General features: G+C 44.3%; 1 protein-coding gene across 15 annotated transcripts in view; it reads left to right on the top strand.

Moving 5' to 3' along the window:
* Nucleotides 1-16,670, top strand: part of ELMO1 (engulfment and cell motility 1) — a 592,158-nt gene that overhangs the window by 1,239 nt on the left and 574,249 nt on the right. Inside the window, exon 1 of one of the 15 annotated variants that reach the window (XM_063708473.1) lies at nucleotides 1,861-2,004. The exons of 13 other annotated variants lie outside the window; for them this stretch is intronic. The gene's annotated coding sequence lies outside the window, so the exon portion shown is untranslated. Of the gene's footprint in view, nucleotides 1-1,860; nucleotides 2,005-16,670 lie in introns of those variants that run through there. One more of the 15 variants, XM_063708470.1, reaches the window with a different exon arrangement.

The following is a 16,670-nucleotide window of genomic DNA, read 5'->3' as shown; positions in this document are numbered from 1 at the left end:
GGTGATGGGCCAGAGGAATGGGGGCCAGGAGGGCCGGAGAGGGCGGTCTGGCAGCCGGGAGCCCCTGAGGCTCTGGTTAGTAAATACTCTCCTCCCGGGGACACACCGGGGTCTCCGCAGAGACCGAGAGAGGCGGCGGGGGGCTTTGTGGAGCTTCGTGGAAATCTCGGCTTCGGAGAAGCGACGCAGCGGGCGCGCCTTCAGAGAAGGGGGCGGCGGCATGCCAGGGGGCCCGGGAATCGGAGCGGAGAGTGGCGACTGCGATCGCCGGAGTCGCTTTGAGGAAGAGGAAATACAGAACTCAGCTGTCCCGGGGGTGCGCGCTTGTGTTTGGGGTTGGGAAGTCGGTGCTGTGCCGCGAGCGCGCGCGAGGCGGCGTGTGTGTGTGTGTGTGTGTGTGTGTGTGTGGTGTGTGTGCGCGCGCGTATGTATGTGTGTGTGGTGTGTCGTCGGTGTGTGTGTGAGTGTGTGTGTGTGTGGGGGGGGTGTGAGTCGGTGTGTGTGTGTGTGACCGCACAGCCAGGAACTCCCCGCGCAGTGACCCTCTCCCGCCTAGGGGGCCATTTGAAGTTGGAGGCGGGTCAGGACCTGCCTTGACCTAAAGGACCAGCCTCAGGCTTGGTCCCAGGTAGTGACCCAGCTCTGAGAGTCCCTGGACGGCTCCCGAGACTCAGTGAATATATTTGGGATGCCCCTCGCGCTGGATCATGGGCTTCCCAACACCGCTGGCCTTGAATGATTCGGGCCTAATTCGTTATGGTTAAGATTTCAGATAATCTAAGACGGGTTGAGGCCTCCAGAAGCGGAGGCTTCCTGTTGGGCGCTGCCAGTGACTTGGGGATGAAGCTATGGAAGAATATCTGAGTGTTTCTCTTTTGCTTCTATAAAAGTAATTAATGACCTGTATTTACATACCAAAACCCTGCGAGCAACTTTGGGACATAGAGGGATATAATCCTTCTCAGAATCACTTTGAGATTGCAAAGACTGGCAGCAGCTGTTATTGGGGTCTCCTCTGGCCAGGGTTCTCATATTATCTCACCTCCATGCCTACTTTCCAAGGTTGTTTCAAGCGTTAAAGTCCCATAATTTACAGATCTGGGGGAAAATAATGGTAAGTTGGGAGGCCAGATCCCCTGCAGGCACATCACGTATTTTTAATTTTTCTTATAGCTGACCTTTTGAAGCTTTACTCTTTATTATTGTACATTTCCTATCTCTGGAAGGCTGTGGTTAAATGTGCGTGCTGCCTTTTTTCTACTCTGTTTTGTTTGTTTTTATTAGGTTGGTAAATTTTGAGAAAATGACCTGGACTGCTGGGACTCTTGGGGAGGGGTTGTGTCAGGAGGGTACTGAACTGGAGAACAAGAAGTATGGTAGGTATCAGGGAGGGGCAGGCTGGGAGGCAGACCCGGATGGGAGTCTGGGGAAACTCAGGGCCTGGAGCAGTCATTGGGCAAGAAGATGGGCAGTTCTAGTGATGGTCATGCTTACCGTCCTTGGTAACTGCAGGCACCCTCACCGTCTTACATTCTTCTTTTTCACTGAGTTCTCTCCCTAGGGCCTTTGCCCATGATATTACAGGAGGAGCTTTTCTCCCACATGTCCAGATGACTCACTTCCCCTGCTTCTTTCAGGTCTCTGTCCAGTTGTCAGCTTATAGGGGGCCTTCCCTGGCTACCCCATATAAAATAGCAGCCAGACACTCCCTGGGCCTCTTACATTACTCAGTTTTTTGTCTTAGTACCTTTCACTCCCTGGCATTATACAGTCATTGGTGTATTTTGAGTATTGTCTCTCTCCCTGTTAGAGCAGAAGTTCCATGAGGTTAGTGACTACCTTGTCTTGTTTACAGCTCCAGAACCTGGATGGATTCTTAGCATGACGTCGGTGCTCAATAAGTGTTTGTTGACTGACTAAAAGAGAGGTGGCTATACTGGGAGAGATCCACCAGGGAAATATACCAGGAAAATGTTGCAGCATTAGTGCAAGTGAGAAGCCCAGGTAATGGGCTTTTGCTTTTTTCGCCGTCCTTTCCCCCATGCCAGGCCACTCTTCTTTTAGACTCTGTTCTGCCTTGAGTAGACTCCTCCCTTTTTCTGCCTGAAGAAAGGAGCAGAGAGGTGATTCCTTGGGAGATTAGATAACCAGTACACTTAATGACACATAACCATTCCAGATCTGGTGTTTCATCACTCTCCTTGGAGAAGGTCTTTTAAAGAAGTCTGTGTTGCTTTAGCCTAGGAGGAAGGGCATGATTGTAAGGGGATTGAAGTCAGAGGCATCTACTGTGTCCCATTCTGCTCTCCTACAATATGGAAGTGAAGACAGGAGGCTGTAAGGGAAGCTGTGTGGCAGATGCAGGGGAGATGAGAAATGCCTAGGAGAAGAAAAATAAAAGTGAGAAAACATGAAGGTGTTCTGCAGGTGCAGCTAAGTCTTGAACATTTACTAAATTACTATATTGAAAAGAAGCTAACACTTGAGTGTTTCAAAGTAATTTAACCCCTTTGGGTGTTTGGTGTGAGTGGGTGGGGCGGGTGGGGAACGGGCTTTAGAGCCTTTGCTGGAGGATGTGGCTGGGGGTGAGGCAAGGAGCTCACCTGATCACACACTTTGCTTACTTCATCAGGTTGCCTAATGCTCAAGGGTTAAAGGTGATCATTCCTATGGAGGTAACATTTCCCTTCCAGATCTAAGACAGTGGATACCATTAAGGTTTGTAACTCAAGCTTGTAACCACTTTTTGGTGCCTGAAACCATCCAAGTAGATAGTTTGGTTTATAAGACATTCTGTTGAATCTGGAAAACGTGGTGGATTAATAAACCCTCTCTGCATCACAAAGCCTGGAGTGTTTGCTACTGATTGTGCAACTTTAGTTCTGGTTCCTTCTAGTCAACCAGAGAAGTGCTTTTTAAGCTTATGGTTGTAACCCATGAGCGGATCATGATATCACTTTAGTAGGCCAAGACCAGCAGTTTAAAACGTGAAAGAGAAGAGTGGTGTGGAAAACAGCATTTCACAAAACAGACACCCAGTCTTAATGTCAAAGTATTGCTCAATGTAGGTAACGATTTTAAAAAGCCTGTTTCAATAATTCTGGGGAAAACTACATTTTTAACCAGCTTGCCAGGGATTCTGATGACGACGTTCTAGAGGGCTATAAGAAATACTTAGCTATCTCCTTTTAACAAAATACTGTTGGTTTAACCCCCTGCAGGAGATGCTATTTCCAAATGTTGAACCAGATGCAGTTCTGTCGGCTATTGACTTAACTCTTCAAAATGCTACTATTGGCCGGGCGCGGTGGCTCATGCCTCTAATCCCAGCACTTTGGGAGTCCGAGGCGAGTGGATTGCGAGGTCAGGAGATCCAGACCATCCTGGCTAACGCGGTGAAACCCCGTCTCTATTAAAGATACAAAAAAATTAGCCGGGCGTGGTAGTGGGCGCCTGTAGTCCCAGCTGCTCTGGAGGCTGAGGTAGGAGAATTGAGTGAACCCGGGAGGCAGAGCTTGCAGTGAGCCGAGATTGCGCCACTGCACTCCAGCCTGGGCGACAGAGCAAGACTCCATCTCAAAAAAAAAAAAAAAAAAAAAAAATGCCACTATTTGTAGAACTTGCCAGTGCGCTAGGCCCTGATGCTGCCATCTTGGAGGAACTAGAAACTCAAGTGACATGCTTTTCACTTTAGTGATGCAGAAAGGCAGTAGCTCCCTTTGCAAACTCTTTAACCTTACTTAGAATAAAATCGACAGACTATCCCCTTTTCTCACCAAGTTTTAGTTTAGAACTTTTGAGGTCTTTGGAAATTTACTCTGCTCAACTTCTCCTTTCATATTTTACATCTAGTGTTCCCCACATGAGTGATTCTAATTACAAAGACAGTTGTACTCTCTTCTGGAGGCAGCCACACTGCTGGGATGCATGATTAGATGAAGCATTTTAGCTGACCTGGGCTTGGATTGGCTATCCAAAGAAGAAAGTCAAAGGCTGACAACTCAGCCTGGGCAACATAGTGAGACCACATCTCTCAAAAAGTTAAAAAATTAGCTGGGTATGATGGCACGCACCTGTAGTCCCAGCTACTTGGTAGGCTGAGGCAAGAGAATGGCTTGAGTCCAGGAGTCTGAGGCTGCAGTGAGCTGTGATCCCACCACGGTGCTCCAGGTTGGGTGACAGAAAAAGACCCCATCTCTTTAAAAAAAGAGTCTGAGAACGTCTGCACTGTCCATAATAAAAGGATCATGAAGGCCAGTCATTCCACAGGGTGTGGCTTCCAGGACCATGCGTGTGGCCATGAAAGCCTTCCAGTATGCCAGCACAGCATTTTTAGGTTCAGCAAAGCCAGCCTGCATGTACAATGCACACACTGGTTGCAATGCTTATTTCCCTGGATAATTTGGGTTGTTTGAGTGTTAACAATTGGAACTTATCTATATTAGCCAGAACTAAAGCCTGCAAAGCCATATCATGATTCCTGATTACATTAACTACTTGTGTCTTAGTGCTGTATTTTCTAACCTGTTACAATATAAGTGCAGGTACGGTACGAGCAGAATTTGGTCATTGGCCTAAGGTGGGGTGAACAGTTAAGTATCAGATAGGAATACGTGTGGGAGAAGGAATGCTAGCTCATCAAACAGAATTAACTACAGTAACAAACTGGCATAGTGCTGAATCGAGAAATTAGTCACATGTATAAATAGAAGGAGACGATTCTCAGTGTTCCGGGCCCCCACAAACACTGATTTCCAGAATCTGAACAGAATTATTATTGGAACTTCAATTTTAGGAATTGAGGCTACAGTTTTGACTGTTTTAGTTCTAACAGTTAAGGTAGGAAACAAAACTTTCCTCAGTAGAAAACACTGGAAAGGCACAATTTGCTGGACTAAGGACTGAGATGTGTTCAGTGGGTTGTACTCTGGATAGGGAGCGGTGGTTTGAGGGAATGAAAATCAGGTAAGCCCTATAAAGCATTCTCTCAGTGGAGGTGGAGTCATAGGATCAATGCGACATTTTTCTCTGTGGCCTGACACACCCTTCCTCTGGGGATGCTGTTTTGGAAATGATGGAGAACAATCAGAATACTATTGTTATCCCATTTTACAGATGTGGCTTGGAGGAATGAAATGTCACAAGCATACTTAGAGAGTGCATCTGAGCCTTAAACCCAGCTTTTCTGACTCGTTTTACTGTGTTGTTTCTTTCTCCTGCACCATGATGTCTGCACTGGTTAGTTCCTTCTTTTGTTGGTTCCCTGGACTTGCCAGCCTCTGAGGCCAGGATGCCATGTGGAGCTATGCTGCAGTGGTGTCCAGAGAGGCTCTTCACTCCTGTATGTCCTGCAGATGGATGTGCCCTGGGTTGCCATGGTATCCAGGGATGTCTCTGCTGCCACTGAGTCCTAGTTCTTCAGAGTCAATCCCTCTCTTTGGGTATCTCATTCTAAAGTTGACCTTAGTTTTGAGAGTCAATGGATTCTTCTTTCAGGGACAGTATGTCCATCAGCCAACCTCATGATATTGAAGCATATGAGCCAGAATGCAATTTGTTAATAAAAAATGAGAACAGTATTTGCCAAGAAGAATGGGCGTCTATTCTTTAGCCAACATTTTTCCTCTGTGGATGAGTCATGGAGAAGGCAAAAGCATGGAACCACCTGGGAAGGAACCAGTTGGAAGGGGAATATACTTGACAGTGTTTTCCAGCTCATCATAACTTTTGCTAATTCTCTTGTTGATAGATTCATACCAACTAAGAAAACCAGAGACTGGAGTCCTTTGACCATGATGGTTTCTCCTTTGGGCGATGCTGAGGCTACTTGTACGGTTCTTTTTCTACTTGTAGGCTGTTGGCCATTTTACTGACCCATTATTTCAGGCAGTGTCAGCCTCAGTGCTATTGACATTTCGGGCTGGATAATCCTTTGTTGTAAGGGCTGTCCTGTGTACTGTCGAATGTTTACTGCCTTCCCTGGCCTCTGTTCACTAATGCCAGTACATTACTCGTTTGTGACAACCCCAGATGTCTCCAGGTATTGCAGATTGTCCTATCAATTTTCCTGTCCCCAAGCTGAGAACTGCTGCTTTGTCTTCCTGTGTTAGTGAGACCAGTTGTGTGTTATCAGATAGTCTAAACTTTCAACAGCAGTTATAAGTGCCCTAGTTTTCTACTTACTGGTTATTCCTTAGAGTCTAAGGTGGTGTATTAATAAATGAGAGGGCTCACCCTTTATGTTCATTTCTTTCCTCCAGCTCTCCAAGTTTCCTTTCTAGCTCTCTTCTCTCTTATACTGCAGTTGTTTCTCTAATCCAAATGTTTTTCAAGTTTCCTTTCCGTGAATGTTTCTTCCTAGTACCTGTGGCTGAAAAACACTGTAACTAGTGAGTTTTTGTCTCAGTTTCTTAACAACGTTTTGAATTCTGACCACTGGTTACTGCCTTAACTGTAACCTTTACATAATGGCAATAAGATAAATGAAATGAGGAAGGTGGGTAGCAAAGCTCAGCTTGGCTTGTTCAGAGGCCTTTGTCACAAGACAAAGGAAATGTCTGTGTGGGAATGAGTTAAGTGAGTTCAGTGCCTCCTCCTTTGCTTGTCAAATCCACCTTGACTAGTTGGATAGTAATGGTTATTGATATTCCATTAGTGTGACCAGGACATTGTAGCAGGTCAGGGAGAAGCCTTCAAGGTACTGCTTTATGCGAAGTCCTTTCCCACTTTGTCTATTAGATTTCTGTCCTAATCTTGCCATGTTAATTTTCTTATGTAATTATCTGTCAGCCTTTTATTTACCTTCTCTGCTTGGCTGCTGTCGTAGTCCAGAACACCATCGAGTGGCTTAAGTGCCGTAGAAATATTGCTGGGTTATAGACTAGCTATGACTCCCCTAGGCAGCCGCCTTCTTACAATTCACCAGCCCTATAGCAACCCTCCACCCTTCCTTCCGCCCTTTGTGTCTTTTTTTTTTTTTTTTCAGTTCAGAATTGCATTTAGAACGCCAGAGTTTTGTGCTGTGGGGTTCAGTGGCAGAGCTGGATGAGCTGTATTTTCCAGGCTGCTACACACAATTACCCTTAATTTTGAAGAGTAATCCATTTCAAAATAATTTTTTTTTCTGTTTTTGGTCTCTTTAGCCCAAATGCGTAACCACAGCTGGCTTTACCCTTGGCCCTCAGAAAGCATGTGGCTTGGGAGGTAGAGCTAGTGGAGGAGTTTGGTCAGATTGCTCATTTTTGGTTAAGTGAGGAGTGAATTCCAATAACACTCAGTAAGGCTGGTTTTTATTTGACTCCCGTCCACCCCTCCAACTCTCCCCACCCCACAGTTTCCTAGATTTTTTTTTTTTTTGAGGTGGAGTCTCACTCTGTCACCCAGGCTGGAGTGTAGTGGCGCGATCTTGGCTCACTGCAACCTCTGCCAACCAAGTTCAAGCGATTCTCCTGCCTCAGCCTCCTGAGTAACTGAGATTACAGGTGCCCACCACCATGCCTGGCTAATTTTTGTATTTTTATTAGAGACGGGGTTTCACCATGTTGGTCAGGCTTGTCTCAAACTCCTGACCTCGTGATCCACCTGCCTCAGCCTCCCAAAGTGCTGGGATTACAGGTGTGAGCCACCACACCCAGCCTCTTTTTTTTTCTTTCTTTTTCTTTTCTTTTCTTTTCTTTTTTTTTTTTTTTTGAGCTAGAGTCTTGCTCTGTTGCCCAGGCTGGAGTGCAGTGGCACGATCGTGGCTCACTGTAACCTCTGCCTCCTGAGCTCAAGTGATTCTTCTGCCTCAGCCTCCCCAGTAACTGGTACTACAGGTGCCCGCCATCACACCTGGCTAATTTTTGTATTTGTAGTGGAGACGAGGTTTCACCATATTGACGAGGCTGCTCTTGAACTCCTGACCTTGTGATCCGCCTGCCTTGGCCTCCCAAAGTGTTGTGATTACAGACATGAGCCACTGTGCCTGGCCCCTAGATTTTTTTATAGTGGACTTGTGCCTCAGTTATTCCAATTGTGGGCCACTCTGGGAAGTGACCACTACTCAGAAATTTTCGTTTGGGGGAGTGGGACCGATTCTTTGATATATTAAATAATAAGTGCTTTGTACATATATGTGTGTGTGAGAGAAAGACACACACACACACGCACCCATGCAGCTCTAATAATGAAAGGCCTTTAGAAGCAAAGAAACAATTATATCAGCTGCTAAATCCTGTTTTCTCCAGTGCTGTCACTTTTATAGTAAGTCAGCACAAATCACATGAAATTAAACATTTTGTCAAGGAATGAATATGTTTCCATCATCTCTAGGCTTACTCCACTGCCAGGAAGCGACTTTGACTCATTAGAACTACTTTCTCAATTACTGTCCATTCTCCAACTGAAGGTTTTTGAGAAACATTTGCTTGGGTTTATATGAGAGAAGCACAGTAAAGCTTTATTTATTAATTGTAGTATATTTTAAAAACAGATGTTGAGCTTATCCTTAAAACGTATATAAATATTTTCAAGCTAAACTATTGCTGGGCTTATAGCCCTGATCATAATGCTTCATTCAGTCATTCAAGTCAGTCAACAGCCACTTTGCTTGTAATTTGTATGCTGTAGCCTGGGCACTCCATATGTGGAGAAGGGGTAGGGAGGGCTGTAACAGGCAAATCTGTCTAGAGACAGTCATAACAGTATGCTAAAGGTATGTTTACCGTGATTGCAGATCACAGAGGTAGGTGTTCACAAATGAGGTGACTTTTGAGAAAGATCTGGAAAGCTGAATATTAAAAGAAAGAATATGATACGTCCAGGGAATATAGCAATCAGGGTGATGGAGGACAGTCTGGAAGGGGCTTTATGTCAGCAATCCCAGGACCTGGGCATTTGGATTGAGCAGAAAGGAAAGCCAAAGGCTTTTAGGCAAGGAAAAGATGCATTGTATTCCAGTGAGAGCAACCTGGAGGATAGATTAGATGGTACAGCTGGAGGGAGGGGCAGAGGAAAGATGGGAGCTCCTGCTAGGCCTGCTCAAATAAATACATGGTCTTGGTCAGATGAATAAATAAACAAAGCAGTGTGCTTGCTGTGCCAATGCAACTAGGAGACAGGTTGTCCAGCCCCCACCTTCCAGTCTGAGCCCCACAGCGGGTGCCAGCCAGAGTCCGAGCAGAGGTAAAGGAGGGGAGGCCAGCACTCACCGTGTTTGCCTGTAGATATTGGTGACAAAATTAAATGATTTGCTAAGTGATTGGATTTGGGAAAAAGGAGAAGGAGTCTTTGAGGTTTAAAGCGACATAAGCACATACTTGTTAATGGAGGGTTCAGATCTCCTGTTGAGTACAGCAGATGGGTGACTTCAGGTAAGTTAGTGACTTTCCTTAGCCTCAGTTTTCACATCTTTCAAGTGTAGGTAATATAAGTCCCCACGTCTTCGAGTAGCTGAGATGATTAAATGCAATCATGATTGTAAAGTAGAGTACCCTAAAAGCGTTGGGTTGGATTTGCTATTATTATTGAGGTTATTATCACTGATTCAGTAGTTTCTTTTTTTTTGAGACAGAGTCTCGTTCTGTCACTCAGGCTGGAGTGCAGTGGCGCGATCTCGGCTCACTGCAATCTCCGCCTCCCGGGTTCACACCATTCTCCTGCCCCAGCCTCCGAAGTAGCTGGGACTACAGGCTCCCGCCACCACGCCTGGCTAATTTTTTTTTTTTTTTTTTTTTTTTTTGTATTTTTAGTAGAGACAGGGTTTCACCGTGTTAGCCAGGATGGTCTCGATCTCCTGACCTCGTGATCCTCCTGCCTCGGCCTCCCAAAGTGCTGGGATTACAGGCATGAGCCACCGCGCCCGGCTCGATTCAGTAGTTTCTATTCAGGTTCTTTATTAAACTATCTTGCTAAAATCATAAAAAGACATGCATTTTGTATTTAATTTTCTTCAAGTGACCTAGGTAACTGCTCCTAAAGTCTTGACTAGAATTAGTTTGCTTTATATGTCTTTTCTTCAAGAAAACAAGAGGAAAGGTGGGGTTGGCAGGGAAAGAGGAGATGTTGGTCAAACCCAGATAGAAAGTTTCAGTCAGACAGGAGGAATAAGTTCTGGTGATTTTATTACACAGCATGGTGGCAATAGTTAATAATTATATATTGTATATTTCAAAACAGCTAAAAGGGGATTTTAAATGTTCCCACCACAAAGGAATGCTAAATATTTGAAGTGATAGATATGTTCATTAGCCTGATTTGATCATTCCTTAGGTATACATGTATCAATACATCCAACTGTACCTCATAAATATGAATGATTACTATTTGTTAATTAAAAATGGAACTTAAACCAGTACAGGAGAAGTACCAACTGTTAAAATACAGACGGGAATGAGTTATGATTGACTGTGAATTAAAATAACTGACGTAATGACTGAAGTTAGCAGTTTAGGGTCCTCAAATGAAAGCTCTTCTAATGTGTATCCCCAGTTCCATTTGAACTAACCTGAGATTTTACTGTTTTATTGTATTATTAATTTTTTTTACTTTGGGGGGAGAGAATGGAGATGGCTCCGTTGGAGCTCTTTCCCTTTTCTTGATTCCAGCTTTTGAGGTTGTTTGCATTTGTCCAAGTGTGCACAGGGGCCCTGGGAGAAACCCCATGTCATTGGAGTAACAGTGAAGGAGCAATTGTCAGGAATTTCATTCAGTTGAACTGGGTTTCATATGATTATGTTGCATATATAGGAGGTTCAGTGGGTCCATTCATGCTTTGGAAATGTCCCTTTTTCAATCATTTGGAACCTTCCACCAAGTAGGGGACTGTTGAAACGTTCATTGGCAGGTGGGTGGTTGTAAATTATTACATTTTCTTCTTTAATCTGAGCCAGATGATCAAGCTGTCAACCAGATTAGAAATTATCCTGGGAATAAAAATAGAAAAATAAAAGAAGAATGTCTGTCGTCCCAAGTGTACAGACCCAGTGTGGCCCCATTGTCCCAGCACATTCAATTACACCACCTTTCACTTTCCAAGTGCCGAGGGTTGGACAATTCATTTTATGGCCACCTAAGTGGAAGCCACCTGCTTCCATTTCCAATCGCTCTCTCTGGATGTGGCCGGTTTGTTTGGGTGCTTTTTCTACTTATTGCTTCTTCAGGAAGGCAGCAACTAGCTTACAGGCACACCAGCTCATTAAGCAGTAGCTCATGTACCCATTAAACAGTCACTTAGTAACAGCTTTTAAGGAGTGGGTTGAAAAGAGAGAAACCTTCATCTAGACACTAAAATGCCCTGGATAGAAGTATGGGTGTCAGAGAGCCATGTGCCATACAGAAACTGCTTCTCCAAATTAGTGCTTTGAAAGTGATAACTTTTGGTCTCCACCTTGACTTCCATTACTACAGTCATGAAAATCACTTGTCTAATGGCTGTATGCATATCTTCATTGGACCTGACAAATATACAGTCTTCAGCGTGAAAAATTTCTGGTCACTTTATTTTACCTAGGAGAGTGGTAAACGGGTTATTCAGCAACTACAGTGTCCGCTGTGTAGCAACGCCTCTTTTCTATATATCAGGATTGGTGTGTACCTTGAAATAGAATCCAATGGTAAATATATGTTTAAAGACCCATAAGAAGACTTAGGTAATGAAATACAGATCTACAGTAACTCACTGGAGAGTTATGTTCTTACCAAAATATCTAGCAGCTTAAAAGTGATTTCAAACATGTACCCATTTTACAGATGAGGGAATTCAGGTGTCAGGGAAGCTGGCTGCCCAACTTCACATAGACTCAAAACCATACCCTCTTTTCTGCAGCATACCATATGGTACATACCCCTGCTGCCAAGTTTTCATCACTTTTGCCTCAGTTGAACCTGCTACACTGGATCATTGTGTTGAGTTGAGCTACTTGGTGAAGGATGGCGAATGATTTGCTGCCTCAGGAGTGTGTAAAAGAGCACCGTCGGGGCAGCAAACCATTACCGCAGATGTGGCTGAGGATGGTAGAGAGAAGAGCGCGTAATAGAGATTCCTTTAAATACCCAGTGAGACATCCTTCCAGTCATAAGCGTTGTCATATAATTATTGTCAACTGGTTTAGGGCCATGTTGAATCTTTTCAAATGTGTTGCTAACCATTCTAGCATGTGCAAGTGTGTAATGAAACAGTCTGAGACTCGGCGTCTGGACCTGGGAATGATAAGACAGGCAGATGAGGGTGTCTGAAAATACAAGAAGTTGTGAAAATTCTCAGATTTGTTTTTATCTCAACATGTATCTTTAAGACAATTTTTTATGACTAGATCAAAGCAAGGCACAGAGAAATGGCATAACAGTAGTTTTAATGTTGAGTTTCACCCTTTCGAAATCCAGAAGTTGTATTAGGAATAGTTTGGTCCATCCATTAGAAGTGATAAGTGCTTTGAAGAGTATTGGATCATATGCAAGGGGCGGAAATCACCCTAAGACTTTAGTCCTTGGCTGGGGAGAGACTGCTGCCTTTAACTTTCAGGAAAGGGATAGGAGTATTTTAAATTCTTAATTGCTACTGTGTGCCTGAATTTGTTCCAGCATTTGATTTGGAAATACTCTTTATTTTTCTTCTTTTTCTTTTTCAAGGCTAGTCAAGTGAAGTAGTGGTGGTGGAGAAGGAACAAAGAAATCTGTAAATGGTTAAGATCAATTAGTTGTAAACACCTCGGCACTTGGACCAAATGGAAATATTCATTTGTTAATTCACAAATATTTATTGAGCGCCTGCTGTGTACCATGTGGTGTACTAGGTGATCCATAAACAATGGTGAGCCTCCTTCCGAGAGAAAAATAGGCCTGTTGATTTCATGGGCTGGGCTGCTTATACACTAGAGGAGGAAGGATGCATTGATCAAAGGATCACACAAATAAGTGTGATGTTTAAACTCTGCTAAGGGCTGTTGAAGGGGGAAGTTACTGATGCTCAGGGCGCCTACAACAGGGAGATTAATGTAGTCAGGGAGGTCAGGGAGGAGGGTGAAAGAATTTTACTGGGTACAGACAACTAGCACGTGAAGGCTGTGTAAAAGGCTGACCTTGGATGTTGCAGGAACTGGGGAGCAGAGTGCCTGAGGCAGGGAGCACTCCAGCCGTGGATTAGACTGGAGAGGAGGCCTGATTGGGATCATGGGGCTGAGCTTTTATCAAAAGGGCAAAGGGAAGTGACTGAAGAGTTTTACCCAAGGGAGTGACGTGATCTGATTTATGCTTTGAAAAGATCCTTCTGGCTTCAACCTGTAAATTTTACATCATTTAAAATTGGTCACAATGTGACTGTACAATCACTCCTGTTAGAATCTAACCATTTCTAAAAGAATCAATTTAGCCACTAGTGTCTTCTTTAAATTTTAAACAGCAATTTAAAGGAGTGATTTAGCATGGGTAATGCAACCACTTAGGAATGATGAAGTACCTAGTTCTGTGGTTCTCAGACTTCAGAATGCTTAAGAATCACTGGGGACCCAGGAAACAGCATTTTTAGCAGCCTCTCAGGTGATCCCAGTGCACGTGGTCCCAGACTTCACTTTTCTTTTCTTTCAAGAAGCATCATCCTACAAAGTGGTGACTAAGAAAAATTATAAACCTCAAGGTACCACCTAATCAGGCAACCAGAAGAGGATGGAACCTCCTTATCACCCAGGTTTGAACCTGGATCTGTTCTCCCAATACTGGGGGGATTTTCTTTCAGTGCACCCAAAATGGATTCTAAATCCTTTGAGTTACTTTTTTCATTTATTTTCTAATCCTTTCATATGCAGCTGTGTTCTCAGATCTGTGGCTCACTCTCTGTGTGTCTCTGATATTTTACTTTTCATCTTTGTCACCGTTTAATAAAAATCTTGTTCCATAAGTCCCAGATGAGGTTCGGGGACAGGCAGGGGTTCTGAGTGGGTGGGTTAGCCTGGCCTGATGAGGAGGGGAGATGAGAAGCCCCTCTGTAGATTTTACTTATTTTGCCCCCTGCAGCAGGAGACAGGGCATGTACAGGGGAGAAACTAGTTCATGACTGCCAAAATAGGGAATTGTTTTCAGGGACATAAAGACTCAGAGACACCAGGAGAATTCGTTTTTGGGGGGCTTTCCTTGAGGCACCCTGCTCCCTGAGGCCCGTCTTCAAGTACTGCTCAGAAGCCAGCAGTGAGGGATAAGGTGGGCTAATGTTTCTTCCCTTGCAAGTGAGCATAAGACCCAGAATTCCTAATCAGGTGAAATCAGGTTGAAGTGAATATTAAGGGGAAACACCAAGCAAAAGAGAAGTCATGCCAGAGGTGTCTGGCAGTTTGGTGGGCCGGGAGATAGAGGCCTCTGGCTTCCTTTGTGAGTGAAGTGCCTGGACCATATGATATGTGTGGATGGTCACCTCCTCTGAGAACCTTCCGTGACTTCTAGCATTTGCTCCTTGGACACATGAAGTGCTTCCCTCTGCTGGCATTGATTGTGCTTTCACACTCTGTTTCATGTCCTTCTCTCTTAGTAGCCTGGAGGGCTCACGGCAGGTGTTCCCAGGCTGAGCCCATAAGAAGTACTCAGTATATGTCTGCAGACAGAAGCACTATTTTCCATGTATGTGAGCACTGTGTCCTTTTAACAGTCCTTTAAAATGGTTCCTTCGTCTTTGAGTAAGGGCCCTGGGGATATTCTATTTAGGGACGCCTGGCATGTAACTCTCGCTGTCCTCAATTTTGCTGAAGACCCAAGGTCACTTATTGAGAGCCTCTGGGTGTTGGAGAGGCACACGGCCATGCAGTGCCCTAACCCTAGGAGGCAACAGTTACTGCCTTAGTGTCATTCCACTGTGCCAAAATCCACTCTAGATGTAACGAACATTACAGAAGAAGAAACCAACATTTTGTCATTGCATTACTCTCTGCAGAAGTATTCTTACTTGCTTGTGTACTTATAATTCTCTACTAGTCACCCAAGAGCCTACAGGGCATAGACATTTGAAGACCATAACTGGAAAGAACATAGAAAACGTTTCTTGGCTTTTTGTCCTTTCATCCACGGTTCAGCCAGTGTTGAATTTGAAGCGTCTGTTTTTTCCTCCCTCCCTCCCCAGTGCCTGTGGGTGACGAGGCATCTGTGATACACATTGGGGGTTGGGATTTTTACCACATGTGTGGTTACCCACATTTCATTTATTACATTCTGAGAGCACCGTGGCCTTGATAATATACGTTTCTAGACTATAATTGCATATTATTTTTCTAGCAGTTATCAGGGGTTTCAGCTAGCAATTTGAAACTTGATAGTGTCTTGGCTCTTCATCTCTGGAACAATTTATCCTGATGTTCAAGTGCAGAGCTGAGCCCATTTCTTATAAACCAAGTAGCACACACATGGTAAAACCCCAACTTAAGTGTTCTCAGTTCACTCTGGAAATGGAGCATATTCAGGCCTTTGGAACCACATTCTCAGACCTTTCACATCCCCTTTCTCCCTCAGTACAAGTACAATAACCAAACAACTCCTTGCTTCCCCAGTGTGGAGAACTTGGCAGTTGCTGAGCATACCTATTCCAATTATTCATTCCAGAACTTAAGAAATGTCCATAGGCTGACGTGTGGGACCCACTGGGCCCACTGTGAGGTGGACCTGAACTAAAACTTCATAGATCAGGCCAGGTGCGGTGGCTCACACCTGTAATCCCAACACTTTGGGAGGCCAAGGTGGGTGAATCACCTGAGGTCAAGAGTTCGAGACCAGCCTGACCAACATGGAAAAATCCCGTCTCTACTAAAAATACAAAGTTAGCCAGGCGTGGTGGCATATGCCTGTAATCCCAGATACTCGGGAGGCTGAGGCAGGAGAATCGCTTAAGGCTGAGAGATGGAGGCTGTGGTGAGCTGAGATCACACCATTGCACTCCAGCCTGGGCAACAAGAGCGAAACTCCATGTCAAAAAATAAAAAACAAACAAACAAACAAAAAACAAACTTTATAGATCACCTGGCCTCCATAAGTCCCTGCTAACTGAGGCCACAGTGATGTTTTGAGTATTCTGGAATTAGTGTTAGTTCAGAGCCATTGTCCATTAGTTCCCAAAACATCTCATTATTCCTTTTTCCCCAGTGCACAGTTACCATGGTAAAAGGTTGTACATAGGTCTTCTTGGGGAAGGCTGGGAGAAAGATTAACAGAATACATTTCTGGCAGTGTACCAGGGTCCTATTTCAAAGTGACCCAGCCTTCCTTTCATTCTAGTTGAGCCAGTGTAAACTCACTATAAACTGACTCTCAAGTCTGAGGATTGGTTGAGGGACCATGACTGTTTTTATGATTCAAATTAGACTTTTGTTCACTTGACCTAGAACTTTTCCACTTATACACATCAAGTAGAAATTTAATAGGCTTCTCATCTATTCCCACTTTTAGAAACACTGATCGTCTAGCCAATAGTATAGCCCTGTGCAAGTTAGACTATTCTTTTTTAAATTAATTAATTTTTTTTTTATTTTAGAGACAGGGTCTTGCTCTGTCACCCAGGCTGGAGTACAGTGGCATAGTCATAACTCACTGCAGCCTTGAACTCCTGGGCTCAGGCCATCCTCTCACCTCAGCCTCCTGAGTAACTAGGACTATAGACATGCACCACCATGCCCGGCTAATCTTTTTATTTTCTGTAGAGATGGGGTTTTGCTATGTTGCCC

The sequence above is a fragment of the Gorilla gorilla genome, chromosome 6, assembly GCF_029281585.2.
Source record: "Gorilla gorilla gorilla isolate KB3781 chromosome 6, NHGRI_mGorGor1-v2.1_pri, whole genome shotgun sequence".
NCBI classification, from domain to species: domain Eukaryota; kingdom Metazoa; phylum Chordata; class Mammalia; order Primates; family Hominidae; genus Gorilla; species Gorilla gorilla.
The sequence above is the reverse complement of the archived record's forward strand: the minus strand, read 5'-3'. Positions and strand labels throughout refer to the sequence as shown.